This window comes from Mirounga leonina, unplaced genomic scaffold, assembly GCF_011800145.1.
Source record: "Mirounga leonina isolate KUSES-001 unplaced genomic scaffold, KU_Mleo_1.0 Mir_125, whole genome shotgun sequence".
Classification (NCBI taxonomy): domain Eukaryota; kingdom Metazoa; phylum Chordata; class Mammalia; order Carnivora; family Phocidae; genus Mirounga; species Mirounga leonina.
This window is the reverse complement of record NW_023270305.1, coordinates 29,934,136-29,951,303: the sequence shown is the minus strand read 5'-3', so window position 1 is coordinate 29,951,303 and position 17,168 is coordinate 29,934,136.

Below are 17,168 nucleotides of genomic sequence, written 5' to 3'. Positions count from 1 at the left end.
TTTACATTTCTAAAAGTGAAAGGTTTTGTTTTTGCACCTTCCCATGCTCTTTTTCAGCAGCCAGGGAGAGGGTTTCATGCACTTCTACAAGGCATAGCCCTGCCTTTGATATGGTTCCCCATCCCTGGTTATGCTAGAATGGAATGCAATGATCCAGGAGCCAATTAGATGTGAAACATAACCATTTAAATAAAATTTCATTTAAATCAGTAACCATTTAGGGGCGCCTGGGTGGCTCAGTCATTAAGCGTCTGCCTTCGGCTCAGGTCATGATCCCAGGGTCCTGGGATCGAGTCCCACATCGGGCTCCCTACTCCACGGGAAGCCTGCTTCTCCCTCTCCCACTCCCCCTGCTTGTGTTCCTGCTCTCACTATGTCTCTCTTTGTCAAATAAATAAATAAAATCTTTAAAAAATAAATTAAAATAAATAAATCAATCAATAACCATTTATTAAGCACTCATTGTGCTCTGAGGGACAAGAAAATAACAAGGAAATGATCTAAACCTCCAGGAACAGCTGGAATCTAGAAAAGAGGAAAGGACGTGAAATACTGTGGCACAGGACAGATATGATAAATAACAGAATAGAAATGGAAAAAAAAGATAATCTAGGCATATGGGAGAGGGAGAGAGAGAATAACCCCTACTGGGCATTGCCCTGGAGTAGATTGCCTTAATAGGTACTAAGGTGGGAACTCAATAAGAGAATATGTAGAGCATTCTTGCATTCTCTCTCTTGATCCCCACTGCCACCCTGCCTCTCCTCGTAAAAGCCAGTCACTGCTCTATTCTGGGAATGAAGAGAGAAACAAAGAGAGAGAGAATCCAGAATCCTTGCTCACTTATGGCTAGGCTGGAGATTTGGGAAGACAACAGGGCCCATAGGAACCCCTGAAAAGCCATACCCTTGGCACCTGGTCACCACCTGTCTCCCCTGGCAGATTCCCCACTTCTCTCTTTCTTTGCACTCTTTTCCAGTGCTAACTGGCCTGCTGACTCTCCCTGAGAATGTCTTCCCTCCCCCACCCCTTTGAATCATGACGTTCTTTCCACCTGACCTGCCCTTCTCTCTTGATCACCACATATTTATGTCTCACCCAGGCATCAAGGTCTGGCTCAAATGTCATCGGCTCTGTGAAAAATATAAATAAATAAATAAATAAATAAATAAATAAATAAATAAATAAATGCTACAAATTATTAAGAACACACTTCATTCTGGGAACACATTTATCTCCTCTAACTCTCACAACCACCATGGCAGGTAGGTGTTAACTACACCCATTTTGTAGGTAAAGAAGCAGGTTCAAAGAGTATAAGAGCACACAGCTAGTCAGTGACAAGGCTGAAATTCAAGCCCAGGTGTGCTGAGTCCAGATCCTATTCCCTTGACCACAGCATTATTTTACCTCCAAATCGAGCTGCCATCAGCCCTGACCCCACACTAGGATCACTTGATGCCCAGGCCATGGCTCAGACCAATCACAAAGAATCTCTCGGGTGGAGCCCTCTACATTTTAATGCTCCCAAGGGAACTCCAATGTAGACCCAGGATTGAGAGCCACTATCTTACTTTACCTCCTTCACCTTTTCAAAGGTACCTCTTGCTCTCTCTGAATTCCCACACCACTCTGTTTCTACCTTTAATCATTCAATCATTCATTCAGTCACTGATCCCTTACTGGGTACCAGTCACTACACAGAGCTCTGGGAATCAGCAAGAAACAAGACCATACCTCCTGTTCCTTATGCAGCTACTCTTAAATGTCATAAAGGCACAAATGTGAAAAGGCAAAACTTTAAAACTTGTAGAACAAAATACAGTAGAGTATCTTTGTAATTTGGGGCAGGGAGAGATTTCTTAAGTAAGACACCAAAGGCATAAACCATAAATGGGACTGATCAATTTGACCCCATTTTAAATGTTAAACTTTTTTTCATTAAAAGATACCATTAAAAAGTGGAAAGGCAAGCCACAAACTAGGATATAAAATTTGCAATATAAAATTTGTCACAAAAGATTGGTATTCAGAATATATAAAGAACTCCTACAAATAAATAAGAAAAAAATCCAGCAGGAAAAAGTATATGCATTTCATAGAAGAGTAAATACAAATGGCTAAGAAACATTTGAAAAGATGCTCTACCTCATTAAAAATTAGATAAATAGAAATTAAAATATAGTAAGATACCATTTTACACCAAATGGATTGTCAAAATTTTAAAAGTTAGGCTACATCAAGTGTTGCCAAGAATGTAGAGTAATGGGGATGTTGAGATACTGCTAGTGGGTGTGTAAATCAGTACTGCAAACAATTGCAATACAATGTAATAAGTATGTAATAGGTGGAGCAGGAAGTGACTAGGACATATGGCAGGTGGGGCAGGAAAGAGCCCATGAAGGCTGAGATGTAAGGATGAATAACAGTTACTCGGCCAAAGGAAGAGAAGGGTGTTACAGGTAGAAGGAGGGTGAGCATGATATATTCAAGGCCAAAAAGGGGAGTGTGCAAGGGCCAGGTCAAGAGGCCTAGAAACTGTGCCCAGAAGACTGGATTCTAAGAGCCATGGGAAACTACTGAAGGGTCTTCAGCAAGGACATAATACTCATTCCTTCATTCAACAAAAAGTCACTGGCACTTGCCATTGGACAGGCCGCACATAGGCTCTGGCTGTACATGAATGATTGCATCTGTTCTAGAAATATTACTCTAGATGTAGGGTGGAGAACAGGTTGCAGGGTCACACAACTAGAAGCAGGGAGACTACTGAGGAAGTGAGCTGGAGGTTGTCATCTGGACTGGGGAGCAACAGAAGCAGAGGGTGTAAATGCACAGAGACATGAGGTACTTGGAAAGTAAAAGGAACTAAGCATGGTGGTTCATTAGACATGAGGTTAGAGTGGTGAATAAGGTGAAGGGTTCAAGGTGATGCCCTAGGTATCTGAATGGATGGTGAGACTTTCATGGACTAGAAATCAAAAAGGAGGGTGAGAAGTGGAGTAGTTTGGCATAGTTAAGGGACAGACAGAAGAAGACTAAATGGGAGACTGGGAAAGGAATCACTGAAGGAAAAGCTGGGTGGTATTGAAGAAACCGGGGCAAGAGGGGGTTGTAGTTTAAGAAGAAAATGATCAATAGTGTGAAATGCCGCAGAGAAGTCAAGTTTTTGTTTTTTGTTTTTTGTTTTTTGTTTTTTGTTAAAAGGCTAAAAATGATCATTGACTATGGGGACAAGGATGGCCTTCATGAAAGAAGTTACAGTCAAGTGGAGGGAGAGAGCAAAAGCGTTGAAGCCTGAGGAGTGGGAGGGAAAACAAGAGAAGGCACTTTTTTAAGAGAAACAAAGCATTTTGTTTTGTTTTGTTTTGTTTTGATTTAGATAAGCAAGGCATGAGAGGGTTTGGTAAGAAGGAGCCAGTAGAGAGTAAAAGGTCAAAGATGAGGGGAGAGATACCAACAGCAAGGTCCTTGAGAAGATGGGTATTCCATTTCAACCCTAACTGGGTATACTTCAATTCAATTCTATCAATAACCATCCAGAGTTAGTGCAGACCCCACAAGTTAAAGGGCGTGGTCCCCAGTAGGACTCTCCTGACCAGAGACCACCCACACTTCTGACTGACTGGCTAAATTCAGAAGTTCAGAAGTTCCCAAGACCCCCTCAGGTTTTTTAATTAGAAAGATTCACAGAATTCAGCAAAGTGCTATTATTATTATTATTTTATTATATAGGATACAAATCAGGAGAACCAGCCAAATGCCAAGACATAGAGGAAGAGGTATGGGAGGGAACACAGAGCTTCCATGCCCTCCCCATGTGGAATCAGGACACATCACTCTCCCAGTACATCACTGTGTTCAACAAAAGGAAACTTCTCCAAGCTCCAGTGTCCAGAGGTTTTCTGGGATTTCATTATGTAAGTATAATTGATTAAATCATTGGCCACGTGAGTGAATTCAATCTCCAGTCCCTCTCCTCTTCTCTCCAGGGAGGCTGGGAGAAAGAGTTGACTGATACTATCATGTGGCTCAAAGCCCCAATATTCTAATCACATGGTTGGTCTTTCTGGAGACTAGCCTCCATCTTGAAGTTATCTAAGGGCACTGCCAAGAATCAAAAATTTCAAGAGTTTCAGAAGTTCCCTGACAGGAATCTGGGGCAAAAACCAGATAAACTGTTTATTATACAACAGTGGGTCAGGAGGTTCGGGACCTGGGTAGAAGGAAGAGCCTATGTAGGATAAAGAGCCTCTACCATTCCAGCTACTGGGTGGCTCAGTTAGTTAAGTGTTTGCCTTTGGCTCAGGTCATGATCCCAGGGTTCTGGGATAGAGCCTCAGGTCAGGCTCCCCACTCAGCAGGGAGTCTGCTTCTCCCTTTCCCTCTGCTTCTCCCCACCCCCACCCCCCAATCATGTTCTCTCTCTCTCAAATAAATAAAATCTTAAAAAAAAAAAAAAAAAGGAAATGCCATGGGAGCTCTCATATGATGGCGTCTATTTTTTAAGGACTAAATATGAGGGGAGAGGCAGAGTCAGGATTTGAGGTCGATGGTGAGTATTTGAAATGATTGCTGTGCACAGCACACTAGGAGAGCTTTATAGGACTGCCAGACAATGTCAGAGCCCAGTGGGTGGTGGTGCCCATGCATCCAGGTGGCAGTCATCTGTGAGCCTAGGTAGTTTTCTCCAACAGCCCATAGTAGCCCCAGTAGAGATGCAGAAGAAGCAGACCATCAATATAACCAGGACTCGGGTTTTGCCTAGGAAGTGCCAGGGAAGAAAAAAGGAAAGGCTGGGACGCCTGGGTGGCTCATTCAGTTAAGCATCTGCCTTCTGCTCAGGTCATGATCCCAGGGTCCTGGGATTGAGTCCCACATCAGGCTCCTTGCTTGGCAGAGAGCCTGCTTCTCCCTCTACCTGCTCTGCCTGCCACTCCCCCTGCTTGTGCTCTCTCTCTCTGACAAAAAAAAATAAATAAAATCTTAAAAAAAAAAAAAAAAAGAAAGAAAGAAAAAGGGAAAGGCTGCTGAGAAGACCAGCAAGAAAATGGTTGAAAAGATGGAGCATATTAACTAAACTGGCTAAATAAGGAAGCAAAAGCAGGAGGACAGATAGAGAGGGAGGATGTCTATGGGCTGGCAGTCCTGATAAGGGTGAATAATTGGCACTTTGAGAGTATGGGGGTGAGAAAGCAGGAAGGCTGTGGTCAGAAAGGAGGATGTCTGTGTGCATGATTGCCTAAATGGAGTCTTTCCAGGAGGTACGCAGCTTTGAGGGTGGCAAAAAGGAGTGTCTCTTCTCAGTACCTACTATTAATTCCTTGTATTCAAGATAAGTTCCCTGAAGAGAGGTACCCATGTTTAATTCATCTTTGTATTCCTAGCAATACTGGAAATACTATATGAAAGGCAATTATACTTTTAGGGAATGGATGATGCTAAATTGTTAAGGATGCTGGAAAACTCAGGACACCCATGTCTGGTGAGCCCACTGGGGGGCTCCATTTGGACAAAGGCCCCAAGGAACGAATGAAACAAAGGGACAGTGATGCATGCTGGGGAACAAGATTCCCCATCCCCACTGTAGCCCCAGGCGAAGTGAGTTCTTTATGAATGAATGTTGCCAGTTGACATTTTCCAGTCTTAATGCACACATACTCACACATAACCAGTGATCCCTGTTGGATTATCACTATTATCAGAGATTCCATGGCAACAGTGAAAAGGAGGCCACTCTCAGTAGGAAGGGAAGAAAGAAGGAGGAAGGGAGGCAAACTAGTATTTCCTGTGTGTCAACCATGGTCCACCTCTATGTTAGAGGCTTTCACATACAGGACCTTGTTGATCTTTATAACAACCTTGAGAGATAGGTCTTGTTGTCTTCATTTTAACATAAGGACATCTGGCCAGGAAGATGAGTGACTTTCAGAGATAAGGCTAGGAGGGTAGAGTTTCATCTGATTCCCTCTTTGGTCTTTTTGACTCACCCACTGAATGCCTCCTGGAATCCTTCATTCCAGTGATAATTCCACCCCTTGGTTGAGTGCTCATCATAAGCAAGGTGTCATAGGAGAAGGAGAAGTGGCTGATTTTGTCACGGCCCTCTAGGAGCTTTAAGACTAGAGGGGAAGGTCAGATGTGTTCCCAAACAGTCACACTCAAAGCAGCTCCCTACTAACCAACAAGGGAAGCTTATTACTTGGGGGAGACTAGATTGAAAAGTTATGTTCTGGGTATTGACAATGATGAGTTTGTTTACTTATTTGTAGGATTGCTTTCCTTATGACTAGCACTTAAAAGGAGTAAGAGCAAATTCCCTGTCCAGTGAACAAAGTGAAACTGAGGTAAATCCTATTGTATCCATAATACTTTAAAATAGTGTCTCCTAAGGAATCAATCTCAGGAAAGAGGGAGTTAAGGAACTTGCCAGAGTTCACAAAGTCTGACTGACTCCTGAGATCTCGTTGTCCACAGGATAATGTAAGAGCTAATGGTCTGACAAACAATCTGTGTTAAAGCCAACAAGGCTGCTGTACGTTCAGAGAAAACATTGTGGGCTTATTCCCTTTTCCCCGCATCTCCACTCATACTAGTCTAGTCCCCTTGTCCATGAAGCCATTTATAATAAGATAATCAGGCAGGGGCCACCTCCCAGTGTTGGCGCTGGCTAAGCCAGTTCCTTTAAAGAATGTGGCCCTTGGCTGAGATTTCAGTCCTGGGCTTCCTCAGGAGCACAGAGTAACACCTTGCCCTCTCTCCACCTAAACACCCAGTGTGGGGAGAACTCAAGCCAGAAGTTGGGCACCTATATGGGAGTCTGCAACCTGCCCGATCTGCAGGGGTAGTCTAGTTCCTCAGCTATAAACTGACTTCAGGAACTCAGTAGGAGAGATCCAAGCAAGAGTTCTTGGTTGCCTTAAGCCCATGTAGAGCAGAATCCTGTTGGGCAAGGTCATTCTCTAGACTGAATAAGCAATTTCAGAAGGAACTGCCAAGAGGCAGTAAGAAGTAAGAGAGGGCAAGGGAACCTATGCAGCCAGCCAGAGCAGCACACTCTACCAGGCAGGAGCCAGGGACACAAACCACCCACCCAAAGGCACTGAACTGAATGACACTAATTTTGGGGGGCCTGCATTCTTTGGAAAGCGTGGAGTGAAACCTGAGACAGGAGTCAGCTGGCTCATTTGCTCAACCTCCACTCAAAAATTAGAATCTCCCACCCTGGCCTAAGGACACAATAGGAATAAGACAGCAGGAGTTATGCTCCAATCGTGCCCACAGGCTAGTGGAGCAATCTGTCAGCAAACAACAGATCAGAGACCATTTCAGAGAGCAAGAAGAAAATACATAGGAGTAATGTGCTAATGAGTGGCTAGAACTTTTTATTTTGGTGCAGTCCCATTTGTTTATCTTTGTTTTTGCCTCCTTTACCTGAGGAGACATATCCATAAATCTGCTGTGAAAACCCATATCTAAGAGATTACTGTCTTTTCCTTTTAGGAGTTTTATGGCTTCAGGTCCCACATTTAGGTCTTTAATCCATGTTGAGTTTATTTTTGTGTATGGTGTAATACAATGATCCAGTTTTGTTATTTTGCATATAGTTGTCCAGTTTTATTTTAAAAATGTGATATATATATTATATATATGTGTGTATATATTATATATGTATATATGTGACGGAATATTGCTCAGCCATAAAAAAAGAATGAGATCTTGCCATTTACAACAACATGGATGAACCTAGAGGGTATTATGCTAAGTGAAGTCAGACAGAGAAAGACAATACTATATGATGTCACTTATATGTCCATATGTAGAATCTAAAAAACAAAACAGACAAACAAAAGAGAAACAGACTTGTAAATACAGAGAACTAATTGGTTGCCAGGAAGGGAGGGGGTTGATGGGATGAGTGAAATAGATGAAGGGGACTAAGAGGTCCAAACTTCCAGTTATAAAATAAAGAAGTCACAAGGATGGAAAGTACAGCATAAGGAACATAATAAAATTACAAGACATTGTAAGTTGACAGATGGTAACCACACTTATCATGGTGAGCATTACATAATGTATAGAATTGTCAAATCACTACATTGTACACCTGAAACTAATATAACATTGTATGCTGCCTATACTTCAATAATAAATTTTAAAAGAGAGAGAGAGAGTGGCTGGAACTGGAGACAGAGAATGAGAGCTGGGGGTCAAAGGAGACCTTGATGAGAAAAGATAAATCAACTTGCCCCCCCCCCGCTCCCCATTAGGGGCAAGACTGCCAAGTCAAGGATCAGACAGAAGGCCTGTGTGCTAGGTGTGGTGAGCAAGAGGAAGAGGGCTGAGAGATGAAGAAGGTACCAGGGCTGGGCTGTGTGAGCCTTGGAAAGGCCTCAGAAAAGGAGACTAACCAATAACATCACAATGGGGCATGCTGAGGTCACACAGACTTCTACCCCAAACCCAGGGACATAGGGGGAGCCTTTGCCCTAAAGAGGGGAACCTAGAGTCCATCACAAGTACAGCTATGAACCCTGTGCTCCCCAGTCCACAAGCATCCTATAATCACAGACATGAACAGGCTCCAGCTGAAGGCAAACAATGTCAGCCGCCTGGAGTAGCCAAGGGTGAGCCACCCAGGCACTCAGAGCCCTCCCATTATTCCCTGAAGCACACAGAGTCACTCCCCTTCATATCATGTCTCGAAGCAGGGGCCCCAACACCCATTTCTTTATGCCTCCCTTTGCACAGTACAAACCTTCCAGATGCCCTGCTAGAGGAGACTTCCGGGGAGAGTGAAGGTGAAGTTGGGCTCCTGGACAGGGTAAGGCCAGTGGTGAGGATTCTGTATGGACAGACATAATTTCCCTTCTTTTCTTCTAGGTTTGTTAGGTGGTCTAATAATTAAATTGATATAAGACAGACTAACAGGAGAAAAGCAACTTATTTTCATTTGTATAGGAGCCCTATAAAAATATGAGACTAAAAGCAGTCAGGCAATGGAGGCTTATGTATGCCATTCTGAGCTAGGGAAAGGAGTAGGAGCCTGGGGCTTCAGAGGGAAGGAGGGCAATTCACAGGCAGATAAGAAAAGCAGGTGTTTGGTAAACAGATGTTTGCCCTACCATGCAGAAAATTCTTTCAGATAAAAGTTCTCTCTGGTTACAGCCCTATCTCTGGTATAGGCCACTTATCTAAATTATTTTAGGTAGTTACAGGAGAGGTAACAAACTGAGTTTTAAGTCTCATTGCCTTCAGCTCAAAATAACCCACATGCCAAGTTAGTACATTCTGAATGATACTTTCTACTCCCTTTCAATTCATTCACCACACACAACACGTCTGGGTTTCAGTTGGGGTCAAATTTGCCTTAAACCTAATTATGAGGACATAATTATGTGTCCCCAGTGATCACCTTCTGAGAGTCCCTAAGACACTGTCTCAGAATCCTCCCTCTGACTTCCACCTCAGGCTGCCACACTCAGACTGCTGCTGGTGACATTCATTCATTCATTCATTCATTCATTCATTCCTTCATTCATGTCAATCAAACTGCACTGAGCACCAGTTACCGGCTGGGCACTGCTCTAGTGTCTGGGGATACTGCAGTGAGAAAGGCACCCAGGCCCCTGCTCTTGGGGACCATTCTTGAGGTGATTGCTTTGTTGGGCACACAATGCCTCCTAACTGCTCCTGTCACATCAGCCCTGGAGAGGGGATGTCGCCCTCCCTTAAATCTCTGAGACCACCTTCCTGCCTTCAATGAGGCAGGAGGCTTGAAAGAAGGGAAGTAAAACTGCCATGGACAGTGTGGCTACCCCCAGGCCTCCTCTCCTGTCTCACTCCTGGAGTCTCTTAGTGTGGCAGCAACCAGTTCAATCCCACTTCCCCCTCTCTTACCCCCCAGGGTGAGTTCCAGGCAGGTCCAAGTCCCAGAGTCCTGGTCCTAGCTGCCATGTGGCCTAATAGAGAAAGATTTACCCCATACCCACCAGGGCCCTCCTCCTGCCCCAGCATGCCCTCTCCCCAGGATGTCTGACAGTAGATACCCATTCCTTTCAGGTTCCAAGCCAGACAGCAACAAAGACCACATGGAGATACTAGTCCGCAGCTTGGTTTGCCAAGGCCAACCCAGTTCTTTCTTATAGTCCCTTGTCTAGAGTGAGGAGGTACTCTCCCCCATGCCTTTCCTGGCACTCTCAGGTCCTCACTCTTCTCTGCAGTAAACAACCCTTCCAACATGAACCCACAATTTCCCAAACAGCATCTCAGTATGCAGCCTAGAGCACTCTCAACTCACAGAGCACCAAATCATGTTTCTCTCCCTCCTCCTGTCTATGTCCCTGAACACATGTAGAGGAAAGGGCAGATGACCCTTCCGTGGCAGTTTATACACCTCATAACACTTGCCATGTTCTGTCTTAAATTGTAGGCATTTGCAAAAATTCCTTGAGGACAAGTACCATGTCTTGTATAGTTTTGTTCTCTTTCCTCTGTGTACATACGCACACATAAACACACCTTACATGGTGCCTGGTGTGATGTATAGTTTTATTCTCCTTCCTCTGTATATACACGCACAAATACACAAACACACCACACCTTACATTTTGGAATGATGGAAGTCATTCTAAGAGCTATTTACCCTGCCATGTCATCACCTCTGATTTCATCTTTCTGGAACTCCCAAATTCTCAGAGGAATTAGGAAAAGTCCTCAAAAAACACTTTGGGAAAAATGGGAATGTCTCTGCAGAAATTTACCTCCCAGGCATCTGGTGAAACATAGAACAGGAGAACACTATCACTTCCTGATAATAGTGACAGCTCCTGTCACCTCCCTGTCCCAGAAGACTTCATAAAGAGCTCGGGATTCCCCAGAAGAGCAGCTGAACACCACTCTAACTCAAGCCAAGACAGCAAGGTGTTCACGGTGCCTTTGTGGCAGGAACAACACTTCTCCAAGAGGACAACACGCCCAGTCAGGCCCAGAAGTCTCTAAGAGCCTTTGGGGCCTACCTGCTGCCTCCGTTACCAACCAGGCTACTTACTGAGGAGTTCATCATCAGCTGGACATTGCACTTCTGGTGAGTCTCTATTTTTAATCCAAGATACTCTTTTCTAAGGAAACAGAGGAAGGTTGCTTAAGATGGAAGCCGTGAGAGTGGCAGCAGGATCACGCCTGGCTTTCATTCATTTGGTCAGCCAACATTCATGGACCACCGTCATGTGCCAGGCATGGAGATAAGAGCTATAATCTCAGCCCTGCAACAGGTGTGTTAATAGTAAGGGAGATGAGCAAATAAAGCACAGTGAGGGAGGTTTGCAGAGGGTGTTAGATGCACATGGCACAGAGGAAAGGCACCCACCATCTAGCTTGGGAAGGGGCATGTTATGGAGGAGGTGAAGTATGACCTGAGTCTTAAAGGATTAGGCAACGGACAAACTACGAGGAGGAGAAGGAGGTTCCAGGCAAAAAGAACAGGTTGTACAAAAGCATGGAAGCTAGAAAGAATATTATTGCATTCAAGTGACTGCAAATAGTTTGCGAGGGCTAAAGTGTGTAGTAGGAGAGGAGAGCAGAGGATTCCATGGTGGATCTTGCTTGCCATGCTCAGGAGCTTGGACTCATCCATGGAGGAGATAGAGAGCCAATGATGAGATGTGAGCAAGGGTTTAATATAACCAGATTTGCTTTGTGGAGACATCCCTGTGGCTAATGTGTTGGGAATGGATGGATGGAGTGTCCATGTCAGCAAGCAAACCAATTAGGAAATGATTTAAATGACCGAGGTAAGAAGGCAGAGGGCTTGAATTACAATGAAGTATGAGGATGGAGAGAAATCTACAGATCCCAGGCAGTCAGGAAGTTCTCAAAAAAAGACCTATTCAAAGAACTGATGGCGGTTAATGAATGAATGGATGAGTGAGTCCTTGGGTGGCAGTGACTGGGATACTTTTGGTGAAATGGCTTATCCAGTGAGAGAGGCAGTGGGGTGGGGGTGGGGAAGGCTTCTCCTTTTTACTCTAAATATTTTTGTATTATTTGAAACTCTCAAAATGAGCATGTATATATATATATTTTTTTTAATATTTTTACTTATTTATTTGACAGAGGGAGAGACAGCGAGAGCAGGAACACGAGCAGGGGGAGTGGGAGAGGGGAAAGCAGGCTTCCCGCTGAGCAGGGAGCCCAATGTGGGGCTTGATCCCAGGACCCTGGGATCATGACCCGAGCAGAAGGCAGACACTTAACGACAGCCACCCAGGTGCCCCAAAATGAGCATGCATATTAACAAAAAGGCTAAGAAGGATATTTTTAAAATCACTACCAGTTCTAACGTATAAATTTTTGCTTACACATGTCATCAGTTAACTTTGATAGATCACTCCTAGAACTATCATATCAAACATCCTCCCTTGTGAAAACCTACTTTGAAAAATGGGTCATGTGTGGCAGCTTCATAGATTCATTAGTACATAATTGGAAGAGTTTCCTACCTCTAATGCCAGAGAGAGAAAGGAATCCCAAGTCAGAGATTGCTGAATTCTGGAATATCTATCCATTGTATTGAAGTGTGGGCAGAATTTGTATAATACCTTTACACAATCAGACTTCCTCATTTCACATTGCTCAGTAATTAGAGGAGATTAACCACCTAGAGTCTGGGTTCTAGACTTGACCATTGCACCCAACAAATCCTGAGTTGTTTTGCTAAGAACTTTGTATTCCCAGAAGATAGAAAACTCAGTTCCAGCCAACACGGAGGAAGTAATTAGAGAAGTGAAATTAACAAAGTCCTGGAAGGAAATGGCCAAATCACCTTCAATTATGTAATAACCAGCAAGTAGAATACATACATCACAGACAATTTAGGAGAGAACTATTTCATCATAGATTTTAGGAGCAAAGTATTTTTAAGCATTACTTTTTTTTAAAGCATATGATTCCAGGGGTAGTAATCTTAGAGAGGTTTTTTGGACAGTGCTATAACAGTCTTAAAGAAAAAGGAAAGGACAAAGGAAATCAAACAACAGAGTTACCAGTAGCAGGTGAGAAAATGAAAAGGAATAAGGAAGAAACTCAGAAAAGGGAAGAGAGAGAACTAAATACCCAGTTTGGAAAGTCCCAGTGCTACCCGGAGAGAAGGAGAAAGAAGAGAATTCACACAACATGTCACAGCCAGGTGGGAAAAGGAAGAAGGACAAGGGAACAGAATTTACCCTAATCCTAAGAGGACAGTGTGGAAACATTTATGGGCAGAGTTGCCGAGTTACTAATGTCATTTAGAATATAATTGAATCATTGAGAAAGAAGTCTGCAGATGGGCACTGCGGACAGCACAAGATGGGAGCAAAAAGTGTAACAATTAAAAGTGATTTTTAAAAAAAGGATCTGGTTTAGGCTCAACTCAACCATGTTTGAGTCATGGTTCCAGCATTTACTAGTTGTTTGATCTTCAGTAAGTTATCTGTCAGCCTCAGTTTTCACATAGGTGAAATGGGTAAATACTATTTATAAAGTTTATTGCAAAGACTAAATAAGACAATGAAAAAAGTGCCTGGTACTCAATAAAGGACAGGTTTTTTTTTAAGTATTGTTTCTAAATTTATATCCAAGAAATATGGTTTAATACAATGGTGTAAGACAGGGGCCTACATCCCATGACCTGCAGGACAAATCCAGTTCAGCCCATTCATTTACGTATTATCTATGGCTGCTTTCTCACAATAATGACAGGGTTGAGTAGTTGCAACAGACCCTATGACCTACAAAGCCTAACATATTTACTATCTGGTCCTTTATAATGTTTCCAGACTCCTAGTATAAGCAGCGCCAGAGCTCTGTGTTTGTGGCTGACTATCTTCTATCCATTACGTGCAAGAAAAGATATAGAGTAGAAATGCCCTGGCATCCACCTCACCTGCCAAAGGGCTTTTGCTGTTGAACCCAAAGGAAGGACAAGTTTTCATTGACTTCTCAGGTGAAATAACAACTCAGCCAGTAAGGAGAAGCCTCTGCAGAACATATACCTCACCAAACCCAGCAGCTTGCTCATATATTTGAATCCTCCTTGTTCTAGACCAGGGAGGAGAATGGAATACCCTGGAATCTACCTATCTGCTCTGAGTACCTGGATCCAGGCGAGGGGCAGACTCAATGAAGATGATGCTCTAAGAGGAAGAGCAGAGGTCTCAAAACTAAAACCAGACTCTCTAATCTGAAATAATCCCTAAAACAGAAAGAAAAGGAGAGAGGTATCCATGGAGACAGGCATGGCTACACAGGACATTTAAAAAACTTTCAGATACCAGAAAGACCCATGGGAATGGTAGGAAGGAATGATAGACTCTTAAGAAGAATATTAGGAAGTCAATGCCAAGAATGAGATGGGACTTGGAAAATGGTGGCTTTTCTGTGCAAGAGAGTCAACAAGAACAAAATGGCCCATGGCAGAGACTAGATATTACTATAACTACACACGATAATATAAGAACTAACCCATGATTATTTGTCTTCTTGCTCAAAATGATTGAAGACCATTTGGGTGAGGCCAATCTTGCTAAGAGAGGCTAGAAGCTTATGATCAGGCATAAGATAGTATCAAGGCATTTGCTGCTCTGAATAAATGCCAGTCTCCTGTGTTGGAGAAATGACCTGCCAGTGTAGAGGACAACTTGCAGGTGAGAACGGCTTGAGTGACTCAAGAGGGAAGAATCCCCCCAAAACTGGAGCATCCCACTACAACCTGGCATTGCCAACTCCCCACTTCTGCTTGTTTCATCTTTTGGGTTTGCGTTGCCATTTACATCATCGTCACTCTTCCAGGCCCTCCCCCAGTGCAACTATTTCTGTAGTGAGAAGTTTTCTGTTGATTAGGGACTGGAAGGAAGTGCTATGGCCTGAGTGGCCTCCTTGAAGAGACAGGGCTTGATACATGCATTGTGCAACATGCTCGCCTGACACAATAAGAAGTTTCACTTCCTGAGATGGACAGGATGCTGCCAGGTTGGGGTCCAGGCTATGGGGCTGGGATGAGACATGGCAGAACTGTAGAAACTACTACGTCAAGGAGCATTGCCCCATGGCTCCAAAATTTCCCTTGAGTAAAAAGAATGGGAACTTATGCACCCTGGATACCAAAAGATGTAGAAGTAGATTCAAGATTCCTGACCTCAATCTCAAATCCTTAGAAACAGAAGGGATTAACTCAGAAATGACACTTGAGTCTCTTGCACACCTCCCTTTCTGTCACTGGCTTTCATCCACCTTCACTCAGCTTCTAATCACATCAACAGGCTGAGGGCATCTCTGTGTTCTCTATCAGGAGAGCCCACAGAGCTATCAGACCCCAGGTCTTGCTGACCCCAGCATAAAGGCTCTGAGGAAGATGGTAGTTCCTTCAATGAAATTTGCGGACCACTGCTTAATTTATGGAGTGAAGCCTGTGGAGGTAAAACAGAAAAGTCCATCAGGCTCCTTAGACAGGGCCTCTAAAGTGTCTGCAGAACCAGACACCCGATTTTATGAAGGTTCAGAGTTGGGAACTGACCATTGCTTACCAAACTCATAAAAAATTGATGTATTGAACAGGATGCAGCTTTTTTTTTTTTTAAGATTTTATTTATTTATTTATTTGAGAGAGAAAGAGAGCATGTGTGCACAAGAGGGGGGCAGGGGCAGAGGGAGAGGGTGAAGCAGGCTCCCCACTGAGCAGGGAGCCAGATGCGGGGCTCGATCCCAGGACCCTGGGATCATGACCTGCACTGAAGGCAGATGCCTAACCTACTGAGCCACTCAGGCGCCCCCAGGATGCAGCTTTTAGATTGCCTGTGGAACATATAACTTATCAAAAATGGCATTCTTGTGTCTGCCTTCCTGATATCAAGGTACTAGGCACCAAATTAAGAATCAGAGGGCTGTTTGGTAAGCCAGCTTGCTGGCAATCCTTGCCCCACAGTAGAGTCTATTTCCCTCCTACTTGGAAAAGTCAGGGACTTTCTCCCATGGACAACACAGAGCAAGCACAGTACGTGGCACATAGCAGCATATGCTCATTTGAGGGAAAACACTGTCAAATTCCTGCTCACCCATGCAGGCAAGAAAATTTCACTGCCTCAGTTTGCATACCAGTCACTATGCCAGACCCAGCTCTAAGAATTCACAGCTTCCTAAGGGAACCAGATAACCCAGCAAGGTTTCAATTCAGTGCTATAAGTGCTGTAATATAGATGCGCCAAAAGGGGTGGGGAAGGCCCCATTCCTAGGCTCCATGCACAGTTTATAACCTGCTCATTCAATCATCCTACAAATGTGAAGGCTACCCTGGGGCAGTACTCTGGGCAGGTACTCTGCTGGTCTCTGAGTTCAACAAAGTCTGGTGTATTTTGATACACTAACAACAAAATACCTAAAATCTAAAATATGTGTAAAATATCTAAAAGAAAAATAAAGAAAATCCCATTTATATATATTGGGATTTATAATCCCAATAAAATAAATAGGAATAATTTAACCAAGAAGGTGAAAGATCTGTACAATGAAAACTCTAAGACATTAATGAAAGAAATTAAAGAAAAGAAACAAATAAATGGAAAGATATCCCAAGTTCGTGGACTGGAATAATTAATACTGTTAAAATGTCCATACTATTTAAAGCCATCTATAGATTCAGTGCAACAACTATTAAAATTCCAGTGGCATATTTTACAGAAATAGAAAAAAAACAATCCTAGGGCACCTGGGTGGCTTAGTCACTTGAGCATCCGACTCTTGATTTGGCTTAGATCATGATCTCAGTGGTCGTGAGATTGAGTCCCACGTCAGGCTATGCACTGGGCAGGAAGCCTACTTGGGATTCTTCCTCCCTCTCCCTCTGCCCCCCACCAGCTTATGCTCTCTTTCTCAGGAAAGAAGGAAGGAAGGAAGGAAGGAAGGAAGGAAGGAAGGAAGGAAGGAAGGAAGGAAGGAAGGAAGGAAGGAAAGGGAAGGGAAGGGAAGGAAAGGAAGAAAGGAAGAAAGAGAGAAAATCCTAAAATATGTATGGAATCAGACCCCAAATAGCCAAAGCAATCTTGAGAAAGAAAAACAAAGCTGGAGACATCACACTTCCTAATTTCAAACGAAACTACAAAGCCATAATAATCAAAACAGTAGAGTAATGGCAT